At 52.5% G+C, this 18878-nt stretch overlaps 1 long non-coding RNA gene across 2 annotated transcripts; it reads right to left on the bottom strand.

Annotated features, from left to right (window-relative positions):
- Positions 1 to 244: 244 nt before the first annotated feature.
- On the bottom strand, positions 245 to 13632 carry LOC123624138. 2 transcript variants are annotated; one of them, XR_006730070.1, is made up of 5 exons: positions 13497 to 13632; positions 4397 to 4512; positions 3329 to 4281; positions 2989 to 3060; positions 245 to 1354 (listed from the first exon to the last, which is right to left on the bottom strand). It is a non-coding gene; the product is annotated as an uncharacterized LOC123624138 (long non-coding RNA). The 2 variants fall into 2 exon arrangements; XR_006730069.1 differs by having other exon boundaries at positions 3329 to 4512.
- Between the last annotated feature and the right edge of the window lie 5246 nt (positions 13633 to 18878).

The raw sequence follows: 18878 nt of genomic DNA, 5'->3' as shown, positions 1-18878 counted from the left end.
ATGTGCCACCTGCAACTTCCAGTTTAGCTCTGCAAAGTGCAGAGATACCTGTGAAGCCCCCTAAGTGCAGAATCTTCCTCTGCAGGATTTCTTGCCACAGACGGGCCCCGTGCTGCAGTCTCCCAGCAGGAGCTGGTGTCAGTCTCCACACCTATTGAGTCCTTCCAAAGCATTCGATGTAGTCTTCATAGGAAAAAACAAAAACTAATGTTTTTACTCTTATTTAATCAATTTGCATGATTTATTAGTAAATTACATAATGACAATTACAAATAAACCAGGTGTAAGCAGGTTTGGAAATAAGTGTCCCTGCTTTCTGGCAAATATTCAGCTCAGCTAGTGACCCCCACCCTGAGCACCGAGGATGCTACGGGCCTGGGTCAGAGCATCTTCCGGAAGGCATGGCCAGCTTTGGCTGTCCCTGAGGCATTAAGAGGAGGCTGGTTAGGGGGGTTCTAGGTCAGACTGGGTGTGACGCAGGAGGTACTCACGGGATGGTTAGGCAAGGTGGGAACACAGGAGGGAGCCGGTGACCGGTGACCTACTCGTGAGTTTAGAGACTCCCCTGGAGTCATAGGGCCTGGCTGACGGTGTTTAGGAAGAGGAGGAAGCAATTTTATCCAATTTGCCTTTTAGAAACTTCACTCGGTTGTGGTGGGAAAAGGACCTCAGGACAAGTGGTAGACTGGGTCGCTGCAAACCCTTGTTTCTCCCTCCTTGTAATGGGGCTTTTACACCCAGAGCTTCTGCGATGTGACTTTGCTAGCCCTCTAGACAGAGTAGGTGCCCCTTTGTCTCTGGACTTAGCCACGTGGCTGCTGTGGCCAGTGGATGCCGGGTGGACGTGAGGTTACCACAGGTTTTGAAGGTGCCTGCATGAGCCGGCATGCCCTCTCAGCCCTGCCATCTGCCAGGACAGGAGCATGCCCCCGGTAGCTGCTGTCCCTTCAGCCTGGGCCCTGCCATGATAGGCATACGGAGCAGACCCCAATCTGACTTGCATCCTGGACCAAAGTCCCCACATCCGACCACAGACCCAGCGTGGGAAATGCACATTTGCCACTGTAAGACATTGAGGTTCGAGGGTGTTTGCTACGAAGCGTCACTGCAGATGCTGATCAGTACACAGCTAGATAGCGTCACATGAGGGAAATGGGAAACAGAGAACCCATGGTCCTGTCTCACCCAGTCAAGTGACCTTGGGGGAGTCCCTGCCCCTCTCTGGGCCTCCTTTCCTTGTTGGCAAGGTGAGGAAGTCATGTAGATGGTCTCTGGGGGCCTTGATGTCTCCCAGGGCGATGACAGAGGAGAAGAGGCGACAGAGCTTCATCTCGCCCCAGCTGGGCTGCAGCTCCTGTGGGAGGGATCATTCCTGTCACCTTCCCTCGAGGTGGTCCTGGCCCTCAAGCAGTGTGCCAGCCACGAGGTGCCAAAGTTGTTTTGCAAGCAGATGAGACCAAAGGACACACTGGACAGCATACGCCAGTGTCCCCAGAGTCACCGCAGGTTGTCCCTGTCACCCAGCCCATGCACGCCCAGCCGAAATGCTGCACATGCATCATAAACCTCTCATCTGCCACCTCCCTGGTGCTGGGGGCACCGAATTCCCCGAGACGGTCTCAGGGGCTCTGGGGGGTTTCATAACAGGCGGGAAACTGTCCGCTGGGAGCCGGGTCTGCACCGAGCAGCTTGGGGGAGATTCCCGAGGAAGGGTGATTATCCGGGACCCGTAATAAGGACAGGAAGAGCAGGAGGAGAACAATGGCGAGGCCTCCCGCGGCAGTCACTTTAAGGTATGTCACCTTCTCCAGCGCCAGGGCCACTGTCAGAAAGGCAACTTCATCTGACTAATTAGCAGGGTTTGCCACTGTACAAATCGGCCGGGGCTTTCTTGGCATGAAACAGCTGCCGAGGCAAAGAGCTGTAGGAAACTATTAAAAATCACAGGCCTGGAAGAAAAGGAGAATTTAAAGGAGAGAGGGACGAAGGAAACTTTCCTGTAACAGGCCAGGGACCTGCCTCCCTGGCCGTGTCCGCCTGCGAGCAGGAAGGGGTTAAACGGGCAGGGAGGGGGACCACGCCCTCCCCTCGAGCTGGGCCTCTGATCTGCTCTCCTCTTGAAGGGCTCTCTGGTTTTAAAGCGGCTTTGAAGGAATGCTCTCCCGTGGACTGCAACCTGTCACTGCGCCCTGTCATCCGTCCAGTAATTAAAATCTGACTGATTTACTGACTGGCAGCAACCATCAGAGCTCAAGAGTTCGCTGATGTTCATCTTTCCCAAGGCTAAATTTACTTGGTGAAAAGAGACCGCTTGCTCCCCAGCCGAGCTGTCATTCAGCCGCGGTGCAGACCGTAAAGATAGCGAACAGAGCCCTGCCAGCCATCTTTGGTTTATTCTATTCTAATATTTATCGCCACCCAGCAAACGAACATAACGCAGAGGAGTTAGGCAGAGCAGGGCGGGCTGCGGTGTGGGTCCGGCATGGCGTGCCGGCAAAGCAGTGGACGGGCGCAGGCAAGGAGAGCGGGGGCCTCCCCGCAGGCCCGGCCAGCTCAGGGGAGGGCGCCGATGCCATGTGCTCCCCTCCCGCGAGCACCATGGGCTGGGGAGGAATCCTGAGCTTGGAAAGCAAGCCTGGCTGCAGATCTTTATGGCAAGGTGTAAAGGAATCAGGGTTCCTTTCGGGGGCACTGACATTGTGGGACTGTTGGCATTCCATGTGGTTTCTGGGTTTCCTGAGCTGCCTGTGGGGGGGCCCAGCTTTCCCTCCCCCTCCTGCCTCCTGCAGATGACAAGACTACCCTAAGCTGTCCTCTCATGGCTTTGCTAATGCAGTGCTGGAACGTGGCCTATCCTGACCCTTCCTGACCCTTCCAGGGTGAGGCTGGAAGCAGCCCCTCTCGAGTCCCCAGAGCGGCTGGGCCTGGGCTCCAGCCCCCTCACCCTGCCTGTGAGCCCCCTTCCTCTGCTCCTCTCTCAGCACTCACCTGTGCTACCTGTGCGCGTTGGCGCGGGGCCAGAGCAGGTTTCCTGGGGCTCACAGGCCAGAGGACGGCGCCCTTGAACAGATAAAGGCACAAAGAATTGCACATTCACAGTTGGGGTGAGTGCTGGGAAGGGAAAGATGGGGTGAGGGGGAGAGAGGCAGCATCCATGGGGGGCACCTGCAAATTGTGGGTCTAGGGGTGGCAGCTGCTCTCCGGGCAAGGCTGGGACCAGAGTGAGCCCACAAAGGGCCCAGGGAGCGAACTCCAAGGAGCCCTTGTGCTCCGGGCCCTGCCCTGAGAGTCCGCAGCCACCCCACCCCAGCCCGGCGAGGGTGCTCACCTCTCACTGTTGCTGAAGCAAAGATAGCCCCATTTTGCTTTTCAGGTTTCTCAGTCTCCCAGCTGTCAGAGCCATTAGCTCCCGTGACTTCTAAATCCCAGAAAGCCACGCGGTGACACAGCCACATAACTCCGGGGTGGGCGTGTGGATCCTGCACGCTGGATGCTCACGGCACAAACCAAAAATAGTTATAACATTTCATACACGTGTTCAAACAAACAAACATGATACTACATGTACAGGTGCATATAGATGCCTATATATGCCGACGCTTTTTAAACAAACACGGTGGGGGGGTTGTCAAGAAAATTAAAGGGGGAGGTGTGGGACAGGGGGCACAAGGGGATCCGACCAGAGAAAAGGAATTTTCCAGAGTCTCTGTCCCTGCACATTCCCTCCTCGGGAAGGCCGTGCTCCTTTGTTTCTGGGACGTGCAGTCTCTGGAGGGCAGGACTGGTGTGGGGAAGGCTCGAGGGGTGGACACGGATCGGACAACTCCAGGTGCGACAACATCACATGAGATGTCAGAGGACACCTCACTGCACAAGTCGGGCTCCCGGGGGCCCAGCCAGGGCAGGGCCAGCCCAGTCCGCAGGGCAAGTCCCCGGGGAGCCGGAGCTGACAAGGACCCAGTCCCCTGCCCCACCACCTCCAAGGCTGAGGGCTCATGTTCGTTCGGTCTGTCTCCTCCGGTCCTTACGTCAGAGCAGTGATTCCAGGTCCCAGGGAAGCCCAGAGCGTCACACCTTCTAGACTAGACGCTAACACGAACACCTAAAAAGTTTAAACCCAAGGACTTCTCCAGCCACCGAGGATCCTGCCTTTCACGGCGCCATCTTCCTCCTCACGTGCCGGTGTGAATTGGGCATCGCACCGGGTCTGAACACGCTGCTGCCACCCGCACACGGAGTCTGCACCGGAACAGACGCACCTGCTAGACGAAAGCTCCGGCTCTTGGGAGGACGAGGAACAGAGACACAGGTACCATTGTTAGAAGGAAGCCCCAGATGTCCTCCTGCTCCAGGCCCAAATGTCCCAAAGGACTTCGCCCTCCGGGCCGCAAAGTACCTCCTCCGCCTGGCCAGAGACCCGAGGGGCATGCGCAGTGAGCAGGGGAGTGGGAGTGCAAGTTTTATTTTGAGTAAATCAGTTGGCTAATCAGGGTGGGATTTTCCATCTGGGAGCTGAAAGGGCAAAAGGAGAACAGTTAATTTTTCAAAGCTTCACTTTAAAATACAACCCCCCTGCTTGTGAGCTGCATTTGATGCAGGGTCTAGGCGGGACATCAAGAAGTGGTGTCAAGGCCAGAACAGGCATATTTTAAAGTAACAGCAAGTAAATTAAGCCAATTAAGCATTCTTAATGCCCAAGAATCTGGGTTTTGTTTTTTTGTTTTGCCTTTTTCTTCCAAGAGATCCTTGCTTGAAAGACAGAATTTTTTTTCTCTCTTTCTCTTTTTTTTTTTCTTTTTGCATTCACACACCTGATTTTTGCTTTTGTTCCTCTTAGGGGATGCGTCCTCTGGCCCTGACTAGGAAGCCTGGCCTATCCTAAACTGGGCCTGACTCTAAAACGGGGTGGGAGGTCAGGGAGGGTTTTTAAAGGTACAAACTCCACCAGATCGGGGAGACTCCACATTTGATCCCCCAGGAAGAGGTCAGGGAGGTTAAATGAGATAAAGGAGCAAAAGCATTTCTGGAAATTCTCGGGAAGGAAGGTGCTGGATGAATTCAGGCTACATTTATGACTGTTTTTATCATTCCACTTCTAACAGGGTGGGTGGTCCCTGAGCACACGGCTCACTCATCCCCCTGCAGGGATCAGGAGGCTGAGACCTGCACATGGATCCAGGCTCTGGCGTGGGGGATGGCTCCACCAGACACCTTGCCAAGGGGCAAGGGGTTCGCTGCGAAACAGGGAGAGATGCTGTCCCAACGTGGAAGGCAGGTTTCTCTTGCCCGTTTGAATGGCACGCACTTGCCCCAGCCACGCCCATTTTTCCCAGGTGAAAGTTGAAAGATCCGGGGATAACAAGGGGAGAGGGACAGAATAAGCACGTTGCCAGCAACACACATAAATTGTGTGTTATTTACTCGGCGAGAGATGAATGCGAGCGTATACGCACTTGGTTTTATTTTATAAAACAATGCCTCATAAACTAAACACTAGCCCAGCAACTTTATTACATTTACCTTGATAATATGTTGCAAGCCATTTAAATAGAACAAACTCACTGACAGAGCCTCACCCATGAAGTATGGTTGTACAAGCACAACAGTTTTTGGATAACGTATAAATCGGTTTTAGCATCAGGAGCAAAGATGATTCATACTGAAACCACGATACAAACAGGTCTTTGACGTGAATAAAAACATTTAATTTACAGGTCGATAACGCTGTGTGTGAAGAAACGTGTCCCTCTGTGCATCGAAGGGCGGAGCAACAGACCACCGCAAACTGATAATGCAGCGAAGTTTAGTGTGATTTATAAATAGGTAGAGCAAAATTGGCAGCCTTTGGACATCATGATCTAATCAAGAGACTAGTCATGGAGTGACCCTCTAGAAAGTCACAGGAAGGTCTGTGGTCATCGTGGGGCCAGGCGCCCCAGAGACTCCGCCTTGCTGCCAGTCAGACTTGGTAGAAGAGTCTTCCACAGACTCTAGCACATTCTTAATTTCCCTTTACGAATTCTTAATTGCATTAACCCAATAGCCCTGCTAATAGGTTACGAGGAAGTAGCCCTTAGTAATGTACATGCAAATCTGAACATCTTGTGATGTCCCCCTGTGGGAGCCAAAGAGAGGACTGGCCTCCACGCGTGGACACTGGTGGCCTTAGGGAAGTATAAATTAAGGGTCACGGAGGTTCGGAGGAAAGCGGACGCTTTTGGCCGTGGAAGGTGGCAGAGGGGACAGCAGGAATAACAGCTGGAGGGGAAGGGTCTTCCCGGAGAAGAGCCCCCCAGGAGCAAAGTCCCAGAGGTGGGAAAGGACCCATGGGAGAGTCATCGGCCCCATGGCTTGCAGAGAGGGACTCATGGGCTGAAGGCCGGACCAGACCTGACTGAGACAGAAACCCAGCCGTGGTGCCCTGGCACCAGGCAGTCCTGCTTCAGGAACGGGTATTCAGGACCATGTTCACGCAGAAAGCCGTGAGTGAACGCAGCACCTGAGGACAGCCCCCGGTACGTGTGCGAATGGGCATGTACAGTGGGAGTGACGGTGCAGATTTAGAGTCTCCCAAACAAAGGGAGAGGGGCACCCACGCAAGACCCCAGTGTGAGGATCTGTAAGGAGCCCAGCCTGCGCAACCCTCTTCCCCACAGCTGCCCCAGGTCCTGGGCAATTCTCGGGGTGGGTTTTGCAGGAGCTGTTATGATGGGGGCTTCAACTACTCCCAGTCACGCAGCCGATTCCTCTCCCAGAGGTGGGACTGAGAAAACCAAACCATGAGTGGGAGCTAGAGCTCCTCTTTACAGCCTAGTCAATCAATATATCGAATCTTTTCCAAGATCAAGCCAGTAACCTCCGAATCCAGAACTCTGGAGTTCAAACACAGCCTCTACCACTTACCAGCTGCACACACTTGAGAAAGACACCAGCCCTGTCCGTACTTCCCTCTGTTTCCCGGGAATTGGGACGGGGGCGGCCACCCTGCGGGCTCCAGCCAGCAGCACAGGAGCTAAGGGTTAGAAGGTCGTTAGTGCACTCAACACCAAGACCTGCTTCAGAGCAAAGAGAGAGGAGTATCCCCCAGGGCCTTTTAGACACACCTGAGTGTGCGGGTCTGTCTGGTCTCAGGGAACACGCAGGGCGCTGGCCAGGTGCCTCAGGGCAGGTGGGGCTACACCCGGCCCCACCCAGCGCCCACCTGCTACGATAACACTGCTGCTTCCACAGAACACCGAAGCCACCGCCCAGCTTTCGACTCAAGGAAAGCACATGCCTCTTCTTATTTATTTCTTTAAGAGAAAGACCTCAATCAGGAGAGCAGTGTTTGCGACAACACTCGCTCACGTTGCTACACTGAGCATTGTTTCCAAATTGATGGTGTTACTTAATCAAACACCACATGAGTGTTCTTAAAAGCATTTAGAACAAAGCAATGAAGAGTTCTTTGCCACTGTTTGGCTGTTCTTTTAGCATCTAATCAAACCTCGCCTATTTCCTACTGTCTCCCCAAAAGGAGTTCTAGATGCTTCTCTCTTCTCCTCACACGGCCCACCCCAGGGAGAGGGAGGGATGGAGGAAAGGAAAGAGGATAAGGGAAAGCAGACGGAAGAAACTTGGACAGAAGTGGAGGAGGCAGCATCGCCAGGCTGACCTCCTGGCGTCCCTGATCTGCTCAGCAGGACGCGGGCAGGTGGGTTTGCAGCCCAGGACCCCAGAAGGCCACCGAGACTGCCGGGAGTGACGCCCTGCTCAGCTCTGGTTCCCTCCGTCTCGCACACCTGAGGGTCGGGCCCCTGCATCTAACTGGACGGCTGGGCTGGTGCACGTGGGCCGTCCTGCCAGCCGCCTGGCTGGCCACAGTGACAGCTGCGTCCCCTCCCCAATGTGAGTGGGTGCTGAGAAGTGTTGACACATGATTGACTTCCCTCTAATGCGCTTCAGCCGGCCTGACAGTTGTCCGGCAGCGCCAGCCCGCGCGGCCGCCAGCCCTCACGGAGCCACCGTGGGCAGCTTCCTAAGGACAGCAGTCGGGGGAGGCTTCAGATGAGGCTCTTGTTTTCTCCCAGCGAGGAGACCTGGGAATTAAAGCCAGCGCTGAGCGCGAGGGCCACGCAGGGGCTGGCAGAACGCAGGTAATGCGCGGGACAGCGGCGGAGGGCCACTGCGTCCTGCTCTGATTCGAGATGGGTGGTCTAGTCGGCGCAGGATGTGGTTCAGACTGAGGCTCTATCGGGGATTTGCAGTACGTGGCAACACACACACACATTTTTTTTTCCTGTTCTCACATATCTTTCCATCATATAGTTTAAGGTGGAAGAAACACTCTCTCCTACCATGCAAAGTTTGGAACCCTCAGAGTTGTAAGCAAAAATGTCTCTGTCTTTCGTGATGACAGCCAAAGTCTGATGGCTTTGTGGTGCTGTGATATCCAATCCCCACCTCCCCACCCCCACAAGCCTCTTGGTACAGGGCCCCCCCTCCCTCTCCCTGGCAGGAAGGACCACACTCGGTTGGGGTCCAGAGAGCTTGAGTTCCTTTAAGGCTCCGTCGTTATTTAGAAGTGAGACCAGAGCCGTCTTGTGGCATCAAGAAAGAGTCTGTCATCCGGTGACTTTGTCACTCTTTCTTCTGGTTCTGACATTCTCCACGTGTCAGTGAGCAGGTGATCAGGAGACGGGCAAACCTCAGCTTGACCTAAGACGGCCAGGCTGTTGGGGCGTCTAAGAGATTGGAGCTTTTGCGGCTGCAACTCGCGTAAGGTGAAAAAGGCGAGGGTGTCATTACAGGAAGGAGGCGGGTGTCAGGAACTCATCCACCGGAATTCAGCTGGGCTCCGTCGGCCATGGGGACTGGACATTCCAGCAGCCCCTGTCCCTGTCGCTGGTCCCCTCTGAATGTGTGCTTCCCAACACCCTCCCTGCTGCCAGCACTTAACTTTCTTTTGTGGTTAAAACAAAGCAAAACAAATTACCAGCACCTCCTAAGCTTCAAAACCTACAGTCCAACAACTTAAAAAGAGAAGGCTGGCCTCTGTTTCCCAATTTCACTTTTAGCTTTCTCAAGCAAGCACACGACTGGCCCAGAAGGAGCCAATGAACTCCGGCCAGCGTATGCATGACGCGGGTCTACACAGCAGCTTCCCTGGGGAGCAGAGACGGGGCGTGGGGAGAGGGGTGCGGGTGTTCCCAGGAGAACAGAGAACCGGGCAGAGGCCGCCAGAGCTGACCACTGACAGGGATTCCCGTGCACAAGGAGATTGTAGGAAAGTCCACTGAAGGAAATTCTGTTAAAGCCCATATTGATTTTGGTCTGACATCACCTTGAAATGGAGTTTAAGGTTGTGGTTGTTGGTTGTTAGAATATCTTAATTTTGCCTGGCCTGCAAGAAGTAATTCAGAGATCTTGCCCTCTAAGGCAGCCGTGACATCACTCAGAATCCCGCCGGCCCCCCTGAAGAAACAGCAGAAATGACCATGTGGGGTCACAGAACAAACCCAGTGCCCACCCTGAGGGGCTAACTTAAAAGGCAAGAGGCCAAGTTCATTCTCTCCGTGGTCCTTGCTGTGTCCCCCTCTGCCCTCTGCTCTGCACGTGGCTGTGTGGAGAGCGGCCCCACGGAGCAAGTCAGCTGGCTGTGGGCCCTGGGAAGGCTTTGCGCCCTGCAGGCTGAGCAGAAGCCATCCCTGCGGGCAGCGGCCGCTGCAGGGGGGGCTCTGGGGGCCTCTCTGACCCGTGGGAAAGGCTGGCTCAGGTAGCAGACGTGACCTGGGAGGGGCCCTGTGGATTTGGGACCTCTCCCCAGCTGCCCCAGTGCAGAGAGGAGCTTGTGGGGAGGCCGAGGGAGGAGGCGACAGGGGCTAATGTTCGATTAAACGTGGGCCGGCTGCGATCAACGTGCAGGGACGAGAAAGGCACCGGGCTCCGAAGAGCCACCACCCACCACCCGGGAAGAGCTGATCTGGAACCCAGCGTGGAAGGCATTCCCGGCTTTTCCCAGTGATTCCGGTAAAGTCACCCTGAGGAGTGTTTGTGACCACTTTGAGATCGCAAGCTTCCCACGAAGCTGATTTTATGAGCAATCTGTCAGATACCTGAATCAGAACACCTTCTGTAAATTAATTAATCTACCTGAAGACAAAAAGGTGCTTTCTCCTTAAATGTCAGGTTTGTGTCATGTCCGTTTTCTGCACGGAAGAAAGCATCTTCTGGTTAAAGTCAAAACTTCTCCCCGCTGGGGTTACCCAGCACCCAGGGAAGGCATCCAAGCCCTGCCCGTGACGTACACTCACGCCTGGCATGTGCCTGGTCACCAGCGGCTACGGCTCTGCAGAGGACAATTAAACACTACCTTCATCGTTTCTGTGATGGGGTGGCCAGCGACCAGCCCGCGGTACAGGGCATGTGACAGTATGTGACAGCTTGCCCTTGTCTCTGTGCTGCGCAGTGGCTGTGGCACTGTCGGGGTCTCTGGCGGCTGGCTGTGCATGAGGCCACTCCTACAAGTAATTTCCTCCCCAGCCAGCCCCTGTCCCGCTGTACTACCCACAACTCGGTCCCCAGCTCGGTCTGTCTAGAGCCCTCCCTGGCCCTCCCCCTCTGCTGCCCCCGCCACCCCCCATCCCCGGACACCAGCCTCCAACCCCGGCATGTCTCCTGTCAGTCACCCGTCCAGGCCCGGCTTCTCTTCACCCTCCTGACCCCAGACCCACAGACATTTCTTGGTGACAGCTCTGTGATTCCTCAGCGCCTGGCCACCGCCGTGTTCCGAGAACACGGGGCTCCGTAGGGGCCTCCAGGCAGACGGCAGGAGCCGAGATTCCAGCACAGGCCCCTTGTCATTCAGACTCTGCAGTCCCCGGCAGTCCCGGTTTGGAGCTGGGGTTACGACTCCTGCCCTGCTTCCCCTCTCCTCCCCACGATGCACGGCACCACGCCTGTCTCTTCATTTACGGCTTGACTTGGGACTGTGCGTGGGGCGTGCCTCATCTTTGCTCTACAGGGTGACACACTTCCCAAGATAGGCGACCCTCTCATAGGTGCCCGAATACCCACCCACCTGCTTGAAAACTCCCAGGTTCAGATACAGCTCCCATTTCCTGGGCTCTGAGTGAGCACCTTGGCACAGAGGCAGGGGCCACGGTGCTCAGAACATGTGCCACAGCAGAGGCCCGACTCGGACCCCAGCTCTGCCACTTCCTGGCCGCAGGACCTTGGGCAGGTAGCTGCATGTCCCAGCACCTCACCTGTAAAAAGCATCAACAGCCCTAGGCTTGCCGTAACAGGGAAACGGGCACATTCACAGAGCACTCGGGTTAGCGCACCTGCTGCATAAGCACCTATTATTATTTCTAGTAGGTACAGTCACATAACGTTTTCTCTTTTCATTATTACAAGCATCCTGTAAATGAGTATTATCGTCCCAAAGACAATAGACACTAAGGGTGACGAAGTTCAAATGTTTCCCCTTGTGTGCACCATTAATTAGCACCAATACCAGGACTTGAACCTGGATCTGTGGCCAGTTCGGTTTATTCTTGCTCGGTGGTGCTTGGCAGGTCACCGGCGCTTACTGAACACCTGCCAGGTGTTAAATAATCACCTGTTGTGACTCATATTCAAAGCCCCACAGACATCCAGAGGATGCCACTCAGGAAAGGAGTGAGGATGTTTCTGCTGCCCGGGGACGTCAGCCTTGGACCCAGGCACTGCCGTCCCCATCGCCACCCCGTGGAAAGGCCCCCTGGGGATGGCTGGAGCTGGAGGAACCCTCTCAGTTAGAGAGAGAAAACCCCAAGACAAAAGCCCTGCAGCATGGCCTTCCTTTTAAGGAGGGTTTAAAGTCACACGAGGCACAGCGCATGGCAGCATGGGACAGCAATGCCCCGCTGGCCAGCTCAAAAGGCATTAATGAAAATCAACCCACAAACGCACATCCTAAATCTGTCCCCATGGCCCCCACCGTGGCCACCAGCCCAGCTCAAGCCTCCAGCGTCTCTCTGGAGTGTCCTCTCCGGCCGACTGGCCTCTGAGTCTGGTCTGTGCTCTCCCCCAGGGCAGCCGGGTGATGTCTTGAAAATGCAAATCAGATTATGCTCCAGTCCTCGGCCTCAGCCCCCAGCCTGTTCCCATCCGCTCAGAGGGAACCCGGCCACTTTCACAGCTTTGCCCGGTGCTCTGGCCCCTGAAGCCCCCGTCCTGCTCCCCGGGTCACTGGGCTGCGGCTGTCGGCTCCTTGCTAACCTGAGGGGTGGCGGGAGGGGCAGCTCCTCCTCTTCCAGGGTCTTCACCTGCTCTTCTCCTCGCCTGGAGCACTCCTTCCCCCAACCCCAAGGCAGCCCTTCTCTCTACTGTGCGTCTCAGAGTACGTACCATGTCCTCCAAGATGCCCTCTCCCCCACCTCACCCCCAAGGGCCCCCAGGCCGCGTCCCTACCACATTCCCACCTCACCGGCTTCAGCCCAGTGGTTCCAACAGCTGAAACTATCTTAAAAAGAAAGTTTGCATAAGCTCCTCACAGGCAGGGGCTCGGCCTTTTGTCTGTTTCTGTCTCTCAGCACCAGACTGGAGTTGGGGTGAAGGTGTTCCAGAAACACTTGTCGATGGGTGAATAAGATTTTAATCTGGGCTTTATCTATAAAATGAAGATTAGACCAGAGCAGGGGTTTGCAAACTACGGCCTGCGGGCCCAGCCTGGGAGCCACCTGCTTTTGCACTAATAACTAAAGCTTCACGGCGCTCAGCGTGCCCGTTCATCTACAGATTGCCTGTGGCTTTCCTGCTACCATAGCAGCGGCAGAACGGCCCAGAAAACTGAACGTGTTTACTCTCCGGCCCTTTACAGAAAACCTTCGCTGCCCCCTTGACCATCGCGGGGCTCTGCAAGGTCCCTCCCAGCTGGTTCTTCCGTGGCTCCAACTGTGGACCACGGCCTCCCTGGAGGGCTCTGGGGGAGGTGGCGGAGCTGGAACAAAGCCTGTGGTCCCTCCCTGCCAGCCCCGTGGGCGCAGTGCCCCCACCTCATCTGTGCTCCCAGGGACCACAGAGTCTGGGAAACTGACCCCCCAGAAGGCACCACCCCGCTCCCCACTCTGGGCCTGCCCCCTCCAACACAGAGCACCAGGGGACGTGGGGGTCTCCTTAAGGCTTTGACACCTGGGGGACTCCCCGGGGTCCTCAGCCACCCAAGGACACCCAGCCTCCAAGTCCGAGGGCCGCATCATCCCCACTGTCCAAATTAGAGCAAACGCACCCTTCCGCAGTCGAACCTCTGCCTCCCTTGTTCTCCTCTCTTATTTGTTAAACAAATCCTGATCTGCCTTTTTAGGTTGCTCTTGAATTTTATGGCAACATATAATAAACATCTGACTGCTTTTATTTCTATTTAACTTTTATCTTGAATGTCTCTGCTGTTTCAAACCAAATATTTATAGCATCGCACAGCCGCTGCAATTTCATTCCTCACCGATACTGTCACCCCTCCTGCTCGCGCTCACCAGCCCGTCAGCCGGTCGGGAATCTCGGGGAAAACGGGCTCTTCTGCCCGCCCGGAGTTCCGCGTCCTGGGCTCCCAGCCGGGCAGACAGCTCTCTACGCGGCCCTCGGCACAGAGTCAGGCCACCTCCAGGTGACTCAAGGCATTCCTGCCTTCTGAGAAGCTTAAAATATTTTCTATTTGATCCTTTACAGAAAAAAAAAAATTTGCTAACCCCTGTTGAAAGTCTCTAGAGGTGTGGCCAACACCATTTAGTGTCCAGGCTTGGAAACCTGCATCACCAACGCCAAAGTGTTTCTCTTTAAACAATTTACATAGTTTCCCAAGTTATAGCATCTCAGGATGTGGAGGTAGTTTTCGATTTGTTTCCAGGAACTAGCTCTGAGCTAGGAGCCCTATAATAAGGCTTTACTAAGTAAAAACAAAGATGAAATAGTAAATCTGGCCGCGGGCCATTTTAAACCAACAGTAAAAATAATCACAGAAAATGTGACGTTATCATTCCTTTTCAAATGAGATCTACCCAGGTCGGCTCAGAGCAGAATTACGTAGGCATCCAGGAACGTGAGCCACGGCGCCCCCCGGGGAATGTCTCTCTCGGGCAGAGCCGCCGTTTGGTTTGGAACCTGACCCCACAGGAAGATACTTGAATTCCAGTCCCAGCCTGCAAGTGACATAACTTCTCTGTGCTTTAGTGCCCAGGTCTGCAAGGCAGGGCGCTGAGAGCGTACCTCTCGGGAGTGATAAGGACTAAATAAGTCAACACTTAAGTAAAAGTGCTGGGAAGTGTTAGCTTTTGTTTTCATTCCTCCATCCTTGTGTAAGAAAACAATTTAACTGACTTTATTGCTCTTACGTTTTCTTGTAAAAGCTGCAGGCAAGGGAACTAACATCGCTGAAACGGAGCAACTCACACGGGTAGGGTGAATCGTCCACCGTCACGAGCTACGTGACTATGTTCCACCAGGTTCCAGTCCTGTGGGACCATTGTCCAGTTTGGACATGAGAAGGGAATTAGGAGGCCCGTGTGCTGTGTGGTGCAAGCTCTCAGACCTTCTCAGACTTAGCCAGTTCTCAAGGGCTGAACTATCATCCCACCTGCTCACCCAAAATACACTCACGAGGGTTCCCGATGACCTCGATGCTGTGACATCCAATGATTGGCTCTCCGTCTGCATCTGAATCTCTCAACGACACTGGAAGGAGTGGCTGGCTGCCGCCTTCTCACAGGTTTTCATTCACGTGGCTTTGAGGACAGACCTCACCTGCGATTCCTCTTGCACCTCCGGCCAGTTCTCGCTTTCCTGCACCCTCTCAGTGCTGTGCGCCGCGGGGCACTCGCTTCCATCCTCCTTCTGTGTGCACACGCTAAGGCACCTCATACACAGGTGTCGGGTAGATAGATACGTTCAAGTTATCACGGTTTCCTTACGCTCGCTTCTTCCAGACTTCTGACCCAGTTTTCGTCTCTCCTCTGAACTCCAGATCCTCATGGCCAACTGCCTCTTTGGAGATCTCTTGGGCATCTCAGATTTGACATATGTAAAACCCAAATCTGGTTTTCTTTTCTCAAAACCTGAACTTTCACCATCCTGCCCCATCTTAGCAAATGACCCTGAGTGCAGGGTTAAGGGAATTCAAGTTTTTAGCCTGAGCAAACTGGCGAGTGCCCCTGCATCACGCTCTTTTCCTAGACCTGCTCACAATCTCCCAGCAGATGGAGGAGCTGACGTGGATACGGACATACACACACACACAGACATGGATATAGGTGTTTATTATCCCTCTGTCTCCCCCCACAAGGAAGTGAACTCCCTACAAGCAGGGAGTTTATTTCATGTCCTGAGAAACCACAGAGAACAAAATGGACTGGGAAGTAGTAAATGCTCCCCGAGTGCCCCGAATGACTCACTGACCTTGGCGAACGAGAATGCCCCCTGGGTCTGCAGAAGGAAAATGTTCTTTGGGCCACAAAAGAAGTAGAAATGAAACTCACCACTCAAGTCAGAGTGTGTTTTTAAGACCAGAGTGCATTTTTAAGACACATTTCTGAGCTAAGGCAAGGCATTTACACACGCACCCTGTTTTTACTGCATTCTGAAACGGGGAGATGGATTGATAGATGGTGGATAGATAGATAATTAGATTGGTTGAAATGACAGATATATAGATGGATGTTTGCTTTTATCATGCCAAATGAGTGTGCTTATTTTCTGAAATTTCGCTTCACCACTACTTGTTTTGGTGTCAGATAGATACATTTAAGTTATCAAAACTTGCCTGGAAGGTACGAGAAAGTGTTCGTGCTTCTTGTCTCTGCTATCAACCAATTAGAGCCCACCATGTGGCAAGTCCCTGCTAGGTTCCGGGACAATACGGAGCCATGGATGATGCATCCGTGAAGCTCAAGGACTCGCAGGCACCCAGATTGGGAAGGAGGAAGTAAAACTGTCATTATTCGCAGACCACGAGATCACTTAGATAGAAAATCTGATGAAATCTACAGAAAAGCTAATAGAACTAATAAGGACATTTAGCAAGGTTGCAGAATGCAAGAGCAATATAAAAAAGAGAAATGTATTTCTATATACGAGCAATTGGCAACTGGAAATTGTAATTTTAAAAATATAATCTACAATAGCATCAAAAGTATGAAATGCTTAGGGAAAAATCTGGCAAAAGATGTGAAACACTGACACGATGACAACAACAAAATATGACAGAAATGAAGGCAGGCCTAGGCAAAGGGAAAGATACTATGTTCAGGGGTCAAAAGACTGAATGTTTTTAAGATGTCTATTCTCCCAAATCGATTTAATAATATCTCAATCAATCCAAATCTTAGTAAGCAACTTGCAGAAATTGGCAAGCTGATTCTAAAATTCTTACAGAAGTGCAATAGACCTGCAATAGCCAAAACAACTCCGAAAAAAAAGAAGAAAGCGAAAGTGGATACTACCTGATTTTAAGAATTGTTACAAAGTTACAGTAATCAAAGCAACATGGTATCATCACAAAGGTAGACAAATAGATGGACGGAATAAAGTCTAGAACTAAAGCCAGGCACATACAGACCACTAACTTTCACAAAAGAGCAAAGCCACACACTGGCAGGGAGAATAACCCCATCGACAAATGGAGTTGGGACAACTGTATAGAAAAAAAAAGAGCTTGCATCAATACCTCAGACCACATGCCAAATTAACTCAAAATGGAGCATAGACCTGGACGTAAAATGTAAATTTTTTTTTACATTTTGTGACCTTGAGTTAAGCAAAAAATGTCTTATATTCTTAGATATAATTCTGAAGCACAAGCCACAGAAGAACAAATTGATAACATATACCTCGTAGAAATTAATTTTTGCTCTTCAGAACACATGCTGTTCAGAGAATGAAAAGACAAGCCACAGGTGGATAGAAAATTTTTGCAAAACACGTATCTGATTAAAGACTTGTATTCAGAATATACAAAGACCGTTCAAAACGCAACGAGAACAAACAACCCACTAAAAAGGGACAAAGTATTTGAACAGATATTTCACCAAAGATGATGTATCGATGGCAAATAAACCCATGAAAAGATGCTCAACAACATTAGTCATCTGGGAAATGCAAATTAAAACCATAAGGTACCACCACACACCTGTTGGAAGGACTGAAATAAACATGGACAGATCACAGCCTCGCTGTGGAGGACCTGGAACCCTCACACACTGCTGGTGAGAACATAGATGTTCAGCCACTTTGTAAAACAGTTTGGCGGTTTCTTAAAAAGTTAACCATCCATCTGCTACATGATCCAGCTGTTCCACCTGTAGGTATTACCAAGAGAAAAGAAAATACATGTCAACGCAAAGATGTGTACATAGACGTTCTGACAGCTTTATCTATTATGTAATACCCCCAAATTGCCAACAACCCAAATGCCCGCCAAGAGATGAATGTATAAACAAATTATGGTAAATCCATACATGGAATGCTACTCAGAAATAAATAAGAATGAACTATTAAAATGGTCCATGAGCATGAATGAATCTTAAAATAATTATGCCGAATGAAAGAAGCTATACAAAAAGGAGGACGTGCTGTAGGATTCTGTTTCTCTAAAATTCTAGAAAATGCAAACAATGACAGGAAATAGATCGCTGTTTGCCTAGGGAGTGGGAGGAAGGGATTATAAAGGAGCGTGAGGAGGTGATTTCTGGAGGTGCTGGTATGTTCACATATTGATTATGGTGATGGTTTCACAGGGCATACCTATGTCAAAACTTACAAAATCATACATTTTAAATATATGCAGTTATTGTAAGTCAATTCTACCTTAAGAATGTTGTTTTTTAAAAAGTCTAGTGGGAAAAACAATTAATCTGCCCAGTGTAGTCATGACTGTGCTAACTGCAGGGACAGAAACAAGGTCCCAAGCCAGGTGAGCATTTGGCAGTGGATGCTGACGTAGAGCTCAGGTGACCCACAGGGAGGATATCTGGAAAGTGTTTACTATGAGCAGAGCTGGAAAGGAAGGAGGAAAATGAGAAGGGAGGAGGGAAAACATCCTGGAAGAGGGAGCAGCTTTCAGGAAGGCGCTGGGGCAGAGTGGGGCACGCTCCTCTCGGGACTCCAGCACAGCAGCTGAGCTGTGATGCTTACTCTAGGGCTCAGCGGGACTGGAGTAAGGGGTGCCCACGTAGCTGGTGACAGGTGGCTTCAGGGTGTGTCTGTGCGGGTGTTCCCAAGGAGATTAGCATGTGAGTCAGTAGATGAAGCAAAGAAAATCCGCCTTCACCAATGTGAACAGTCACCGTGCAGGCCATGGAGGGTTAGAACAGAACAGCAGAGTAGAGGAATGTCCCCCGTCTCTAACTGAAACACCCCTCCCCTCCGGTCCTGGGACGTCAGAGCTCCTGGTTCTCGGACCCTTGGACTGAACGACACCCCCAGCTTTCCTGGGCCTCGGGCTTGCAGAGGGCAGAAGACGGGTCTTCCGGGCCTCCACGGTCACACGGGCCCGTTCACAGAACGGATCTCCTTCTGTATCTCTATCTACACATATCGATCGATTGATCCTGTAGCTCTGTCTCCCCACAGCCCGGTCGCACGTGCCCTGCTGGAAGCAGCACAGGTGGCCTCGTGGGCACAGACACAGCCGCTGGCACGAGACCCACCCTTGCTCTGCTCTGCTGGGTGGCCTCAGCAGGTTGCTCAGCCTCCCTGGGCCCCGGAGTCCTCAGTAGACAGTTCCTTACTCCAGTTCCTGGGCTTTGGGAGAAGAGAGCCTGGGACCCTGAGAGCGGTTCTGTGGGAAAGACGGAGCTATATCGAAGTGCAAAGGGTGTTCACAAAGCGCCTTGTCTCCAGGTGTGGCCACTTGCTGTAGAGGCTCA

The sequence above is a fragment of the Lemur catta genome, chromosome 19, assembly GCF_020740605.2.
Source record: "Lemur catta isolate mLemCat1 chromosome 19, mLemCat1.pri, whole genome shotgun sequence".
In the NCBI taxonomy this organism is placed as follows: domain Eukaryota; kingdom Metazoa; phylum Chordata; class Mammalia; order Primates; family Lemuridae; genus Lemur; species Lemur catta.
Note: the sequence above shows the minus strand (reverse complement) of the source record. Positions and strands in the feature narration are given on the sequence as shown.